The sequence below is a fragment of the Pseudorca crassidens genome, chromosome X (genome assembly GCF_039906515.1).
Source record: "Pseudorca crassidens isolate mPseCra1 chromosome X, mPseCra1.hap1, whole genome shotgun sequence".
NCBI lineage: Eukaryota > Metazoa > Chordata > Mammalia > Artiodactyla > Delphinidae > Pseudorca > Pseudorca crassidens.
The window spans coordinates 120,566,338-120,583,739 of record NC_090317.1 but is presented as its reverse complement, the minus strand read 5'-3'; the positions used below and the strand labels follow the sequence as shown (position 1 = coordinate 120,583,739).

Genomic DNA, 17,402 nt, shown 5'->3' with positions numbered 1-17,402 from the left:
TGGCTACTATTTTGTTGAGCCGCTTTGCATCTAAGTTCATCAGTGATATCGGGGTGTAACTTTTTTTCCTACTGTCTTTGTCTGGTTTTTGTAACAGGGTGACGGTGGCCTCATAGAAAGAGTTTCAGAGTGTTCCTTCTATGCCAATAGTTTGGAAGAGTTTGAGAAAGGTGGGTGTTAGTTCTTTTCTACATGTTGGATAGAAATAACCTGTGAAGCCATCTGGTCCTGGGCTTTTGTTTGTTGGACGATTTGTAATCGGAGTTTGAAGTTCATTACTCGTACTGGGTCTGTTCATATTTTCTATTTTTTCCTGCTTCAGTCTTGGAAGGTTGTACCTTCCTAAGAATTTGTCCATTTCTTCCAGATTGTCCATTTTATTAGCATAGAGTTGATTGCAGTAGTCTCTTACAACGTTTTGTATTTCTGTGTTGTCTGTTGTAACTTCTTTTACCTTTCTAATTTTATTGATTTCAGTCCTCTCCCTCTTTATCTTGATGAGTCTGGCTCAAGATTTATCGATATGGTTTATCTTCTCAAAGAACCAGCTTTTTGTTTTTTTGATCTTTGATATTGTTTTCTTTGTTGCTATTTCAGTTATTTCTTTTTTTTCTACCTTTTTATTGACAGTCCCAACTACCTTCAGAGTTTGTTGTCTACATAGTAAATGATCAGTTCAAATGAACACAACTTCTTCCTTTTATCTTATTGTCTTTTGAGCTTTTGAATGTTACTTCATTTTTTTATACAGCAGGTTCTTATTAGTTATCCATCTTATACATATTACTGTATATATGTCAATCCCAATCTCCGAATTCATCACACAACCACCACCAACCCCTCCACTTTCCCCCCTTGGTGGCCATACATTGCTTCTCCACATCTGTGTATCAATTCTATCCTGCACACTGGTTCAGCTGTACCATTTTTCTAGGTTGCATACATGTGCGTTTATATAGGATATCTGTTTTTCTCTTTCTGACCGACTTCCCTCTGTATGACAGTGTCTAGATCTATCCACGCCTGTACAAATGAACCAACATAGTTCCTTTTCATGGCTGTATAACATTCCATGGTATATAGGTACCACATCTTCTTTATCCATTTGTCTTTGGGTGGCCATTTAGGTTGTTTCCATGACCTGGCTATTGTAAATAGTGCTGCAATGAACATTGGGGTGCATGTGTCTTTTAGAATTATGCTCTTCTCTGGGTTTATGCTCTGTAGTGGGATCGCTGGGTCATATGGTATTTCTATTTTTAGTTTTTTAAGCAATCTCCTTACTCTTCTCCCTGGTGGCTCTATCAATTTGCACTCCCACCAACAGTGCAAGAGCGTTCTCTTTTCTCCACACCGTGTCCAGCAGTTGTTTTTTGTTGATTTTCTGATGATGCCCGTTCTAAATGGTGTGAGGTGATACCTCAGTGTAGTTTTGATGTGCATCTCTCTAATAATTAGTGATGTTGAGCAGGTTTTTATCTGCTTGTTGGCCACCTGTATGTCTTCTGTGGAGAATAGTCTGTTTAGGACTTCTGCCCATTTTTAGATTGGGTTGTTGGTTTTTTTAATACCAAGCAGCATGAGCTGTTTACATATTTTTGAGATTGATCCTCAGACCGCTGATTTGTATGTAAATATTTTTCCCATTCTGAGGGTTGTGTTTTCGTAGTTTCCTGTGCTTAGCAAAATCTTTTAAGTTTTCTTAGGTCCCACTTGTATATTTCTGTTTTCATTTCCATGACTCTAGCAGGAGGATTACAAAAGATCTTCTTGTGTTTTATGTCCAACGATGTTCTTCTTATGTTTTCCTCTACGAGTTTTAGAGTGTCCAGCCTTAAGTTTAGGTCTCTGTTCCATTTTGACTTTATTTTTGTGTACGGTGTTTGGGAGTGTTCTAATTTTATTGTTTTACATGTCTCTGTCCAGTTTCCCCAGCACCACGTATTGAAGAGACTGTTTTTTCTCCATTGTGTATCCTTGCCTCCTTTGTCATAGATTAGTTGACCATAGGTGTGTGGCTTTATCTCTGGGCTTTCTATCCTGTTGCATTGATCTATATTTCTGTTTTTGTGCCAGTCCCATGCTGTCTTGATTACTGTAGCTTTGTAGTACAGTGTGAAGTCACAGAGCCTGATTCCTCCAGCTCCTTTTTTTTCCATCAAACTGCTTTGGCTACTCGGGGATTTTTGTGTCTCCATACAAATTTTAAGATTTTTTGTTCTAGTTCTGTAAAAAATGCCATTGGTAATTTGAGAGGGATTGCACTGAATATGTTGATTGCTTTGGGTAGTATAGTCATTTTCACAATATTGATTCTTCCAATCCAAGAACATGGTATATCTCTTCATCTGTTTGTATGATCCTCAGTTTCATTCATCAGTGTCTTATACTTTTCTGTATACAGGTTTTCTGTCGCCCTAGGTAGGTTTATTCCTAGGTATTTTACTCCTTTACTTGCAGGGGTAAATGGGAGTCCTTCCTTAATTTCTCTTTCTTTTTTTCTTCATTAATGTATAGGAATGCAAGGGATGTCTGTGCGTTCATTTTTTGTCCTGCAATGTTTCCAAATCCATGGATTAGCTCTACTAGTTTTATGGTGGCATCTTTAGGATTCTCTAAGTATAGAATCATGTCATCTGCAAAGAGTGACATTGTGACTTCTTCTTTTCCAGTTTGTCTTCCTTTTATTTCTTTTGCTGCTCTGATTCCCATGGCTAGAAGTTCCAAAACTATGTTGAATAAAAGTGGTGACAGTGGGCATTCCTTGTCTTGTTCCTGATCTTAGAGGAAATGCTTTCAGCTTTTCACCATTGAGTATGACATTAGCTGTAGGTTTGTCAATTACAGCCTTTATTATATGTTGAGGTATGTTTCCTCTATGCCCACTTTCTGGAGCGTTCTCATAAGTGGATGTTGAATTTTATCAAAAAATTGTTCTGCATCTATTGAGATGATCATAAGGTTTTTGTTCTTCAGCTTGTTAATTTGTGTATCACACTGATTTATGGATATTGAAAAATCCTTGCATCCCTGGGATAATTCTCACTTGATCATGGTGTACGATGCTTTTAATGTATTGTTGGATTTAGATTGCTAGTATTGTTTTATTATTATTATTTTTTGTGGTACACGGGCCTCTCACTGTTGTGGCCTCTCCGGTTGCGGAGCACAGGCTCTGGACGCGCAGGCTCAGCGGCCATGGCTCACGGGCCCAGCCGCTCCGCGGCATGTGGGATCTTCCTGGACCAGGGCAAGAACCCATGTCCTCTGCATCGGCAGGTGGACCCCCAACCACTGGGCCACCAGGGAAGCCCATAGATTGCTAGTATTTTGTTGAGGATTTTTGTGTCTATGTTTATCAGTGATATTGCCTTGTAAATTTTTTTGGGTGGTATCTTTGGTTTTGGTATCTGGGTGATAGTGGCCTCATAGAATGAGTTCAGGGGTGTTCCTTCCTCTCTCTGCAATTTTTTGAAATAGTCTCAGAAGGATAGGTGTTAACTCCTCTCTAAATGTTTGGTAGGATTCGCCTGTGAAGCCATCTGGCTTGTTGGGAGTTTTTTAATTACAGGTTCATTTTCAGTACTTGTAATTGGTCTGTTCATATTTTCTATTTCTTCCTGGTTCAGTCTTAGAAGGTGGACAAATTCTCAGAAAGGTACAATTTCTTCTATGTTGTCTGTTTAATGGCATGTAGTTGCTTGTGGTAGTCTCTTACGTTGGTTGTAACTTCTTTTTCATTTCTAATTTTGATTTGGGCCCTCTCCCTTTTTTTCTTGATGAGTCTGGCTAAAACTTTATCAATTTTGTTTATCTGAACCAGCTTTTAGTTTCATTTATCTTTTCTATTGTTATTTTAGTCTCTAGTTCATTTATTTCTGCTCTGATTTTTATGATTACTTCTAATTTGGGGTTTGCTTTGTTCTTCTTTTTATAGCTACTTTAAGTGTAACATTAGGTTGATATTTTTCTTGTTTCCTGAGGAGAGCTTGTATTGCAGTAAACTTCGCTCTTAGAACTGCTTTTGATGCACCCCATAGGTTTTGAATCATCATGTTTTTGTTTTCATTTGTCTTTAGGTATTTTTTTATTTCCTTTTTGGTTTCCACAGTGATCCACTGATTGTTTAGTAATCCACTGGTTGTTTAGTAAACATATTGTTTAGCCTCCATGTGTTTGTTTTTTACAGTTTTTTTTCTTATAGTTGATTTCTAATCTCATAGTGCTGTGGTCAGAGAAGATGCTTGATATGATTTCAGTTTTCTTAAATTTACCAAGGGTTGCTTTGTGGCCCAGCATGTGAACTATGCTGGAGAATTTTCCATGTGCACTTGAGAAGAATGTGTATTCTGCTGCTTTCAGATGGGATGTTCGATAAATATCAATAAAGTCCATCTAGTCTAATGTGTCATTTAAGACCTGTGTTTCCTTATTGATATTCTGTCTGGATAATCTGTCCATTGATGTAAGTGAGGTGTTAAAATCCTCCACTATTATTGTGTTACTGTCCATTTCTCCTTTTATATCTGTTAACATTTGCCTTATGTATTGAGGGGCTGTGTGCATATATATTTACAATCATTATATCTTCTTTCTTTGTCTCTTGTAACAGTCTTTATTTTAAAGTCTATTTTGTCTGATATGAGTTTTGCTACTCCAGCTTTCTTTTGATTTCCATTTACATGGAATACATTTTTCCACCCCCTTACTTTCAGTCTGTATGTGTCCTTAGATCAGAAGTGGGTCTCTTGTAGACAGCTTATATATGGGTCTTGTGTTTGTATCCATTCAGCCAGTTTGTGTCTTTTGGTTGGGGCATTGAGTCCATTTACATTTAAGGTAATTACTGAGATGTATGTTCTTATGGCCATCTTGTGAATTGTTTTGGATTTTGGATTTGTTTTTGTAGGTTTTTGTTTTTCCCTTCCTCTTTTGTTCTCTCGTGCTTTGATGACTATCTTTAGTACTGTGTCTGGATTGCTTTTGTGTATGTGTGTGTTTATCTATTGTAGATTTTTTGTTTGCAGTTGTCATGACGTTTTGATATAGCAGTCTATATATATTAAGAAGATTGTTTTAAATTGCTGGTCTCTTAATTTCAAATGCATTTCCAATATCCTGTATCTGTACTCTCCTCTTCTCACAGTTGCTGGTTTTGATAGCATATTTATGTGGATGAGTTCCTACCTTTACTGTATGTTTGCCTTTTCTGGTGAGCTTTCCCATTTCATAATTTTGTTTCTAGTTGTGGCCTTTTTCTTCCTAGAGAAGTTCCTAGGAACGTGTTGTAAAACTTCCATTTGTTGTGAAGCTGCTTTGTCGGTGCTGAATTCTTTTAGCTTTTGCTTGTCTGTAAAGCTTTTGATTCCGCCATAGCATCTGAACAAGAGCCTTTCTGGGTAGAGTATTCTTGGTTGTAGGTTTTTCCCTTTCATTACTTTAAATATATCATGCTACTTCCTTCTTGCCTGCAGAGTTTCTGCTGAAAAATCAGTTGATGGCCTTATGTGGATTCCCTTGTATGCTATTTGGTGCTTTTCCCTTGTTGCTTTTAATATTTTCCTTACCTGTAATTAATTTTTGTCAATTTCATTACTGTGTGAATCCGTGTGTTCCTCCTTGGGTCAGTCGTGTATGGGACTCTCTGAGCTCCCTGGACTTGGGTGGCTGTTTCCTTTCCCATGCTAGGGAAGTTTTCAATATTATCTCTTCAAATTTTCTCTCAGGCCCTTTCTCTCTCTCTTCTCCTTGTGGGACCCCTATAATGCAAAATGTTGGTGAATTTAATGTTGTCCCAGAGGTCTCTGAGACTGTCCTCATTTCTTTTCATTCATTCTTCTTTATTCTGTTCTGCAACAGTGATTTCCACTGCTCTGTCTTTTCCATTTGAGTTTCAAGGTGAATGCAGCCTCAGCAGACAGACAACTCCACTGCAACCTCATTCATGAAAGAATCTGGATCAGAGGCATTCAGCTAAGCCATATCTGGATTTCTGACTCACAAAAACTGAACTGGATTGGAGACAAGATGTGGACTAGAAGGACCTTGAAGTAACCTCCTCTCATGAGCACACCAAAGTCACAACGAACTGTTGAAGAGCCACTGATAAAAAAAAAAGACTGCAACCTACCAAAGAAAGATATTCTATATCCAAAGACCTAAAGAAGAAACCACAGTGAGATGGTAAGAGGGGCACACTTGCAATATAATTAAATCCCATATTAGCCGGGTGGGTGACCCACAAACTGGAGAACAATTATGTTTTATATGTTCTCCCACAGGAGTAAAAGCTCTGGGCCCCACATCAGGCTCCCCAGCACAGGGGTCTGGCCTTGGGAGTAGGAACCCCCAGAGCACTTGGCTTTGAAGGCCAGCAAGGCTTGAGTGCAGGAGCTGCACAGGACTGGGGAAACAGACTCTACTCTTGGAGGGCGTACACAAGGTCTCACGCACACTGGGACCCAGGGCAAAAGCAGTGACTTCAGAGGAGCCTGGGCCAGACCTACCTGCTGGTCTCATAGGGTTTCCTGGGGAAGCAAGGGGTGGCTGTGGCTCGCCCTGGAGACATGGATGCTGGTGGCAGAGATACCCAGTGAGTGTTCATCTATATGAACTCTTGCTGGAGGTGGACATCTTGCCTGGGTCATTAGCACCAAAACCTGGCCCTACCCAACAGCATGTAGGCTGCAGTGCTGGCACACCTCAGGCCAAAAACCCAACAGGTGAGGAACACAGCCCCACCCATCAGCAGAGAAGCTGCCCACAGCCACCTCTTGACATGGACCTGCCCACCAGAGGGCAAAGACCCAGCCTCACCCACCAGGGGGCAGACACAAGAACAGAACAGTCCTACAGCCTGTGGAACTTAGTCTGCCAACACATGTCAGAACCTACCCTGGACCAGCTGGCCCTTGGGTGACAAGAGGGGCATGTACTGCTGGGACACAGAGGGCTACATCTGCAAGGTCAAGAAGTGTAACTAACCTACCACATTCATAAAAATACAAATAGAAATTTAAACAAAATGAGATGGCAATGGAATATGTTCCCGGTAAAGGAACAAGATAAAACCCCAGAAGAACTACTAAGTGAAGTAGAGATAGGAAATCTCCACTTCAAGAAAGAAAGAATTCAGAATAATGATCATAAAGATGATCCAAGAACTCGGGAAAAGAATGGATGCAGAGACTGAGAAGTTTAGTTTTTAACAAAGAGTAGGAAATGTAAAGAACAACCAAACAGAACTAAAGAATACAATAACTGAGATGAAAACTACACTAGAAGGAATCAACAGCAGAATAAATGAGGCAGAAGAACGGATCAGTGTGCTGGAAGACAGAGTGGTGGAAATCAGTACCGTGGAACCGAATAAAACTTTTGATTTGTGAAACCTTACAGGAATATATACTGCATCCCTCAAATCCCTGGCACAGCACAGTCAGCTGGGCTAATGTGAGGAGAGTTTCATAAAGAAATTGCTAACAAACGTGTGGGAGGCGATGGGGAAAATCACCAGGCACAATGAAGTACCCCAAGGCCAGTAACAACAGGGCACAGAAGAGCCAACAGGAAGCAGTTACTGGAACCTGTACACAGTGAGAGTTGAGTGAAATTGGCCCCAGTCCTTCCTGCAGCAGAGGGATGCAGCTTATGATGATCCTACAGGACAAAGTGGGGAAACAAATACCTGGCACTTCACTCTCTTCCCTTCCTGCTGTCAGCCATGTCTTCTCGTTGGCTGAACCCAGCCAGAAGCCAGAGGCCAGGAAGCATACTGATGGAATCCATGCAGGTCAGCCTTTGGGTCCAGAAAGGAGAGTAGAAAGGGTGGAGAGTTGGTCTGCAGAAGCAAAAGGAGGTGATCAAGGAAACAGTGTGAACCTGAAGTTTATGGATCAACTTCTGTCATACAACTTTGCCTTTTGTTCCATATCTGAGCAATACTAAGGTCACCTTGGGTAGAACAGTGTCCAAAACAAGCTGTGTGACCTAATGTAAAGTGAAAAAGAAAATTCAGCACATGGGAAGTGAAGCCCGTGGTTTCTCATCTCTCTTCTTTTTGAAACACACTGACAGACTGATACGCTTCTCTTACATGCTAAACCTATGGGAAACCAAACGAGGAAAATAAATTTTGCTCTTGTGAAAAATGCCTACAACAATAAGATGCAGATTTTACTTTCATGAAGCATCAAATGATCCACTGTAAAAGCTTGAACAGGTCAGAATTCAAACAACAAATCTAGCTGCATGAAGTTAGGGCCCTGAAAAACAAAAAGGATACAGTAATGCTCTTGGGCTTAAACATTTTGTTTAGGGTTTAGACAGATACTCTTTCACTACCCTCTTTTGCTCAGAAAGAGTAAAACCTGTCTCATTGGCAATTTTTATTTCACCTTGACACCCTTTTGTAAAAAGCCCCTCTCATGATTTTTTTAAAAGGCCTTGGGCAGATTCACACGTCTTCTGTGGCTGTTCATGCTCTCACGGCACTTTTTTCTTCTCTTTCTTACAGCATTCATCATTTTGCATCTAATTGCTTAACATGTCTGAGTCCCTTGCTAGACTGTGATCCCCGAAGAAGAAGGATCGTGCTTTCTTTGTCTCTGCATCCTGCAGTCCCTGGAGTACCTTCCCCTGAGTATACACCCAACGAATCTTTGTCACATAAATTAAAGATGAAGCAATCTTGCCTTCCACTTTTTTTCTCTTGAGGGTAAGGATTGTCAAACTGAAAAGGAACACCATCCCTCCTGTGCCTTCTCAAGAGTGAAGCTCATCGTTTGGGTTTCCTTTTTAACTATTTTGTACTCTAACTGTTTTGTACTTGTATTTGCATGTACTATAAAAGCATAGGTAAGATTTTGTTAAACTGAAGCACTTAGAGCTGAGGTCCATAAGCTTTTTCTTTTTTAAGCGTCACATAGTAACTATTTTAGGTTTTTGTGGGCCATGTAGTCTCTGTCAGAACCACTGAACTCCTCCCTGGGGCACAGAAACAGCCTTTGACCATATGTAAATAATTGGGCATGGCTGTGTTCCAATATAACAGGCGTTCCTCACAACCTAGTGTCCTAGTGCTGGATTCTAGGTTGTGAGCAACGCTGCCATGAGTAACCTTCTACACACGGCCTTTCTTTTATGTACATATGTATCTTCAGGAGCAATGTTAAGAGGTGGAATTACTGGGGCAGAGAAGAAATACATCTGGTACGAATTATTATGTATGAAATAAGCTATTAGGATGTATGGTACAGCACAGGGAATACAGCCAATATTTTATATTAACTAAATGGAGTATAACCTTTAAAAATTATGAATCACTGTTATACACCCGTAACTTATAAAATGTTGTACAGCAACTATACTTCAACATAAATACATAAATAAAGCAATCAATCTGCAAGTTTGGTAGGTATGGCCAAATTTGTATTACCTTTTCCAAAAAAAATAATTAACAAAAAAATAAGTATATTTGTAGCTTCTAGTGTCAGAATCACAATAGGAATTAACTCATCAAATACTTACTGAGTATCTAAATACCATCCACGCCTATCCTACACGTGGGAAAACCAAAAGAATAAGACACTGTCTCTTCAGGTAAAAGTTCTAAAACCTGGTCGGTAGAAATCACTCAAAATGATTTTATGACTGGAGTGTTTTTTAATGATTGGCTAGTTAATGACTTACCTAATAGAAGATCTACCCCCAATTCATTATCATCATGGCTGAAGACATCCATGGCTAAAAGTAGTCATCCAGATCTGGACTAATGTAACAGTTTATTTTTGCATCTTTAGAATCTCTGTTTTCCTGTTTTGCCTTATATTAAGGATGTCCATATAAGTTTTTATGTCCCCCACCTTGCTACATACATAGACTGAGTCATCTGTCTTTTTTCCTCAAGTCTTGTTTCCAGGAGACGTTTGATGAGTAACTCTCGGTCAACCCAGCAACACAAAGGCTGCCTGAAGCATGAAGTGGTGGTGGTGGTGCTGGAGCAATTGTGGAGGAGGTGCTGGTGGAGAAGGAGGAGGTGCTGGAGGCAGTGGAGCTGATGGTGGTGGCGGCGGCAGCAGAGGTGGTAAGAGAGGAAGAAGAAATGAATAAACTGAGTTGTTCTACAATACTGGAGTAACAACCATAACTAGTTTGATAATGAGCATATATTTGCAACATTAAAAGTGCTTTATGCATTATCAAAGAAGGAGTAAATTAAGGGCAATACAGCTTTAGTTTTAATTATATCACATTGTCTTCTTAATCTTGGAATTTGGTTCAGTTAAATATAACTGTTTCATCTACAAGTTTTTCCCAGTACTTTAATTTCTTTATTAGAACATGGTAATATTATAGGATCTACAGTGAATTTGGTGGCCATGTGGCTTTTTTAGTTTCTTTATAACTGAACAACCCAGATGTTTAAACATGTAATACTGTTGGTAGAAATTAAATACAGAGTAAGCTGGTTAATGCCCAAACCAGAAAATTCAGTTAACTAGACTAATTCCCCAACATTTCTGAAATAATCAGTTTACTCACATGTTATGGGCACTCTCTACGGCATATTGAGTTGAGCTAAACTGACTCTTCATTTCCATTTGTATTAGTTTCCTAGGGCTGCTGCAACATAGTACCACAAATTGGGTGGCTTCAAACAACAGACATTTATTCTCTCACAATTCTGGAGTCTAGAATTCCAAAATCAAGATGTCAGCAGGGTCATCCTCCTTCTGAGGGCTCTAGGAAACGGTCCTTCCTTGCCTCTTCTAGCCTCTGGTGGTTGCCAGCAACCCTCCACATTCCTGGGCTTATAGACCCATCACTCTAGTCTCTGCCTCTTGTCTCATGCAGTGTGTCTCTTGTCTGTGTCTCCTCTTCTTGTAAGGACACCAGCCGTACTGGATTAAGTACCCACCCTAGTCCAGTATGACCTTATCTTTACCTAACTGCTTTATCTGCAATTACCCTATTTCCAAATAAGGTCACATTCTGAGGTAATGGGGGATTAGAACTTCAACATATCTTGTGGAGGGGGGGGGGGCGGGCACAATTCAACCTGTAATACCTTCCCATAAGCAGATACTATAATTTAGTCCCAATGAACACCTATCCATCCATAAACTGAAGGCAAAAACAATTTTTCATTTCATGGTCACCTGGTTCAGGGCAGAAGAAGGTGATGTGCAAGTTTATATTATGTGCCTCATGTAACACCGTTGATGTCAATGTAGGAAAAACTACCAAAAACAGTACTAATATCACTTGTGAATACATATGTATGTGATGAAAACACATACAGTAGATAGTGCCAAATCCATGGTGGAGGTTGCTTCTGGGAAGGAAGGGAGGTAAAGACAGGAAGGAGAATAGGTTTGGGACAGAGATAACAGAACATTTCAATTTCAAGTGGTAAAAAGTAACACTAGAAGAAAATATGTTAATATTTAATTAATAAATGTTAATGTTTATTGGTTCAAAGTGGCTACTATCTGTCACATAATCTGTAATCATTTCTGAATCTTTAAAAATTTTTCAAAAATACATAAATTAAAAAATAATATAATTATTGTCAAGTAATAAAGAACTAGGTATAAATGAGCAAGAGATCATTTCCTCCTAGTCCTACATTGTGGTTAATCACCTGAAGGGAATTTTCCCAGCTCTGATGAGGATGACCTCAGCAACATATAGTTCCAGTAGTACTGTCTTCCAATCTAAATTACCTGCACAGAAGGTTACCCTCTGAAATGGAAAGAAACACAATTTCATTAGAGGTTTGAGTTGAGATGACCAGAGCCTACTGTCTAATGTCTCTGACCCTAGACTAGCAGTGGTTCTCACACTTGGTTCTCACATCTGGCTCTCCTGAATGGCTTGTTTAAACACAGACTGCTGGACTCCACCACCAGAGTTCTGATTCCATGGGTCTTGGCCAGGCCTGAGAATCTGCATTTCTAACAAGTTCCCATTTGAATCTGATGCTGTTAGTCTGGTGACCATACTTTTGAGAAACACTGATCTAAGGAAAAAAGAAAACTTAATTAAAATGAAGGCTGATTTAAATGTGGAGAATTTATAATTACAGCAAAGTTTTAAATCCATGGTAGAGGCTTTTTAACATGATCATTTTATTTGACAAATAATATTGGTTTTATTAAAATATTCATTAATTTACTTGAGGCCCAATAAATCCAAGGGAAAGGAAGAATCCAACACAGCATTAAGAATGCCAAGTGTGGCTACCAAAAAAGAAAATTACAGGCCAATATCTTTGATGAATATAAATACAAATATTCTCAACAAAATATTAGCAAACCGAATCCAACAACACATAAAAAAGATCATGACCAAGTTGGATTCCTCCCAGGGTCACAAGGATGGTTCAACATACACAAATCAATGTGATATACCACATCAACTAAAGAAAAGACAAGAACCACACGATCATCTCAATAGATGCAGAAAATGCATCTGACAAAATTCAACATCCATTCATGATAAAAACTCTCACCAAAGTAGGTATAGAGGGAACATATCTCAACATAATAAAAGCTATTTATGAGACCCACAGCCAACATAAAACTCGATAGTGAAAAGCTGAAAACCTTCCTGATAAAATCTGAAACAAGACAAGGATCCCCACTTTCACCACTTCCTTTCAACATAGTAATGGTAGTTCTAGCCACAGCAATCAGACAAGAAATAAAAGGTATCCAAATTGGAAAGGAAGAGGTAAAATTGTCATTATACACTGATGACATGATACTATATACAGAAAACTCTGAGGACTCCACACAAAAGCTACTAGAACTAATCAACAAATTCAGCAAGGTAGCAGGATACAAGATTAACATACAGAAATCACTTGCATTTTTTTTTTTTTTTTTTTTTTTTGCAGTACACAGGCCTCTCACTGCCATGGCCTCTCCCATTATGGAGCACAGGCTCTGGACGCAAAGGCCCAGCAGCCATGGCTCACGGGCCCAGCCGCTCCGCGGCATGTGGGATCTTCCCGGACCGGGGCACGAACCCATGTCCCCTGCATTGGCAGGCGGACTCCCAACCACTGCACCACCAGGGAAGCCCCAGTGGCATTTCTTTACACTAACATTGAAGTATCCGAAAGGGAAAGTAAAAAAAAAAAGAAAAAAAAAATCCCTTTTAAAATCACATCAGAAAAATAAAATACTTAGGGATAAACCTGACCAAGGAGGTAAAAGACTTATATATTGAGAACTATAAAACATTGATAGGGCTTCCCTGGTGGCGCAGTGGTTGAGAGTCCGCCTGCTGATGCAGGGTACACGGGTTCGTGCCCCGATCCAGGAAGATCCCACATGCCGCGGAGCGGCTGGGCCTGCACGTCCGGAGCCTGGGCTCCGCAACGGGAGAGGCCACAACAGTGAGAGGCCCGCGTACCGCAAAAAAAAAAAAAAGAAAAAAAAAAACATTGATAAAGGAAATTGAAGATGATATAAAGAAATGGAAAGATATCCCACACTCTTAGATTGGAAGAAAGTTGTTAAAATGGCCATACTGCCCAAAGCAATCTACAGTTAGTCCCCTACATATGAACGAGTTCCATTCCAAGAGCACATTCATAAGTCTAATTTGTTCATAAGTCCAACAAAGCCTAGGTACCCAACTAACACAATTGGCTATATAGTACTGTACTGTAATAGGTTTATAATACTTTTCACACAAATGATACATAAAAAACAAACAAAAAATAAAACATTTTTAATCTTACAGTACAGTACCTTGAAAAGTACAGTAGTACAGTACAACAGCTGGCACTTCTTAGCAGTACCAGCTACATCATCACTGCTTTCATGCTTTCTTCCAGACATCCTGGGCCTGAAATAAAGATACTGTACTACTGTGCTCTATACAGTACTGTAAAGTACACAAAAGCACAACCACTTGTAGAGGATGCACACACGTGACAATGTACTCCAGACACATGAACTAACTTATGAGATTGGACGTGTGAACGTACATTCGCATCTTTGAAAGTTCGCAACTTGAAGGTTCGTATATAGGGGACTTACTGTACAGATTTAATCCGATCCCTATCAAATTACCCATGACATTTTTCACAGAACTAGAACAAAGAATCCTAAAATTCATATGGAACCATAAAAGACCCAGAATTGCCAAAGGAATCCTGAAGAAAAAGAACAAAGCAGGAGGCATAACCCTCCCAGACTTCAAATAATACTACAAAGCTACAGTAATCAAAACAGCACAGTATTGGCACAAAAACAGACATATGGATAAATGGAACAGAATAGACAGCCCAGAAATAAACCTATATGCCTACAGTCAATCTTTGACAAAGGAGGCAAGAATATACAATGGAGAACAGAGTCTCTTCAGCAAGTGATGTTGGGAAAGCTGGACAGCCTCATGTAAATCAATGGAAGTTAAAACACTCCCTCACACCATACACAAAAATAAACTCAAAATGGCTTAAAGACATGACACCATAAAACTCCTAGAAGAGAGCATAGGCAAAACATTGTCTGACATAAATTGTAGCAATGTTTTCTTAGGTCAGTCTCCCAAGGCAATAGAAATAAAAGCAAAATAAAGAAATGGGACCTAATCAAACATAAGCTTTTGGAAAGCAAAGGAAACCGTAAACAAAACGAAATGACAACTTACAGAATGGGAGAAAATATTTGCACACGATGCAACCGATAAGGGCTTAATTTCAAAAATATACAAACAGCTCATATAACTCAATAACAGGCAACCCAATCAAAAAATGGGCAGAAGACCTAAAGATATTTCTCCAAAGAAGACATGTGAATGGCCAATAGCACACGAAAAGATGCTCAGCATTGCTAATTATTAGAGAAATGCAAATCAAAACTACAATGAGGTATCACCACACACCACTCACAACGGCCATCATTAAAAAGTCGACAAATAACAAATACTGTAAAGGGTGTGGGGAAAAGGGAACCCCCCCATACTGTTGGTGGGAAAATAAATCGGTGCAGCCCCTATGGAAAACAGTATGGAGGTTCCTTACAAAGCTAAAAATAGAGTTGCCATATGATCCAGCAATCCTGCTCCTGGGAATATATCCAGAGAAAACTAATTTTAAAAGATACGTGCACCTCAGTGTTCATAGCGGCACTATTTACAATAGCCAAGATGTGGAAGCAACCTAAATGTCCGTTGACAGATGAATGGATAAAGAAGATGTGGTAAATATATACAATGGAATACTACTCAGCCATAAATAAGAATGAAAAAATGCCATTTGCAGCAACATGGATGGACCTAGAGATTATACTAAGTGAAGTAAGTCCTGGATGGACCTAGAGATTATACTAAGTGAAGTAAGTCAGACAAAGACAAATGTTATATGATATCACTTATATGTGGAATCTAAAATATGACACAGGGACTTCCCTGGCAGTCCAGTGGTTAAGACTCCACAGTTCCACTGCACGGGGCATGGGTTTGATCCCTGGTCAGGGAACTAAGATCCTGCATGCCTCCCACATGCCGTGTGGTGCGGCCAAAAAGTAAAACAATAATAACAATAATAATAATAAAATAAGCTATAAGGAATATAGCCAATATTTAAAAAAAGAAGAGGGAATTCCCTGGCAGTGCAGTGGTTAGGACTATGCAATTCCACTGCAGGGGTCACAGGTTTGATCTCTGGTTGGGAAACTAAGATCCTGCATGCCGCGCAGCGCAGCCAAAAAAATAAAAATTAAAAAAAAGACACAAATGAACTTATCTACGAAACAGAAACAGACTCACAGACATAGAAAACAAAGTTATGGTTACCAAAGGGGAAAGGGGTGAGGAAGAGATAAATTAGGAGTTTTGGATTAGCAGATATACACTACTATATATAAAATAAACAACGTCCTACTGTATAGCACAGGGAACTATATTCAATATCCTGTAATAAACCATATTAGAAAAGAAAAGTATATAGCCGAATCACTTTGCTGTACACCAGAAACTAACCCAACATTATAAATCAACTACAATAAAAAAAAATTTATTTTAAAAGAACGCTCAGTGTTGGATTTGTTTGATAAAAATGCAAAATATTTCTAGAAAGATGTGTACAATATGCAATACATGCATAAATTAATGGCTAGTTTCCTGGTCATCTGTTTGGGGAACAAATAAAGACAGAAAACCTCAATCTCTCATGTTGCAGCCTCTAGTCCTACTACCTACAATAACTGCTTCCACCTGATCCCCGAGCATTTACTTTGCACACCTGTGACACCACGAGATAGCCTTCCAACTCACAGCTGCCAACTTCCCAGATGTTTGTCATTTTATATTTTGCTGCTGGTTTGCCAAGATCCCCTATCATTATTCAAATGACTGCAATACACAAACTTTGATGATGCTCTCTGAAAAGAAGCATCTTGCTCTTAGAGCTCTTTCAAAGAGCCCAGTATCACAATTCATATTTGAGCATTTATTTTCACAACCTTTGATGGATAAACCATCTTCCTAAAGTTATGTTTTGGTTTCTCTTTACAATCCAAAAATCTTTGAAGAGGCATGCATGAAAATCCAGGAGTAAAATTATAACAGCCAACGATCATCTGCCTTTAAAATGCTATTTTCACAAAGCTAAATTTATCAGATGGCTTCCAATGTTTTCCGTGGGGAGCAAAACAACTGTCAATTGAAGAGCAGTTGGTGTGGCTTTTCCCCTATTATAGCGTCCGATGGAACTAGAAGTCTTAGCAAATTAAACACTATGAAACAAGAAAGAAGGAAGAATTGTGACCGCCCCCATCAAAGTTCCTCAGCTTCATTCAAACAGGACTTCACGCGTAAGTCTTTGCACAGCACACCACTTCCTTCTCCTTTCCTCTGAGCGTGGATGCTGGATGTTCAAAACATCACAGCATAGCAACAGCCCAGAAAAATTACTGTGGTTATGTGGTTAGGGCAGAATTCAAAAGTTTTTAGCCGCAGGATCTAATTCAACAAAATAATTTCTACATGAATTCAAGAACTTTCCCCTTTGGTTATGGAATGAAGGCTCAAGATCATCAGCCAATAACTATTATCCAGTGCCCCTAGGCTCTCAAACACTGCGGCTGACACATGGAAAAATAAAAGAGAGAACTTGCAATCTGTGACCTGAGGCAGTTATTTTAAACATGGGCTCACTAAAGCTTACCAAAATATTGGCATAAGCAAAGGAGAACCAATATTGCTACAGAACAAGTATAGTAATAATAGACTACTAATCACAATGAACAGGAATAGGCTGCTGTACCTAATGCAGTTTTCTATTCCAGGGAACATTAACCAAAACATTTTTTCCTTTTTATGGTTCCAATATTGTTGCTAGCACATGGTGGTACTGGGTTTTGTGCACTGGCTTGCTCCAT

The 17,402-nt window shown here is 39.3% G+C and overlaps 1 long non-coding RNA gene across 1 annotated transcript; it reads left to right on the top strand.

Annotated features, from left to right (window-relative positions):
- Positions 1-4,565: 4,565 nt before the first annotated feature.
- On the top strand, positions 4,566-11,597 carry LOC137216928 (uncharacterized). The gene is made up of 3 exons (XR_010939893.1): positions 4,566-6,183; positions 8,516-8,716; positions 9,908-11,597. It is a non-coding gene; the product is annotated as an uncharacterized lncRNA (long non-coding RNA).
- Positions 11,598-17,402: the final 5,805 nt, after the last annotated feature.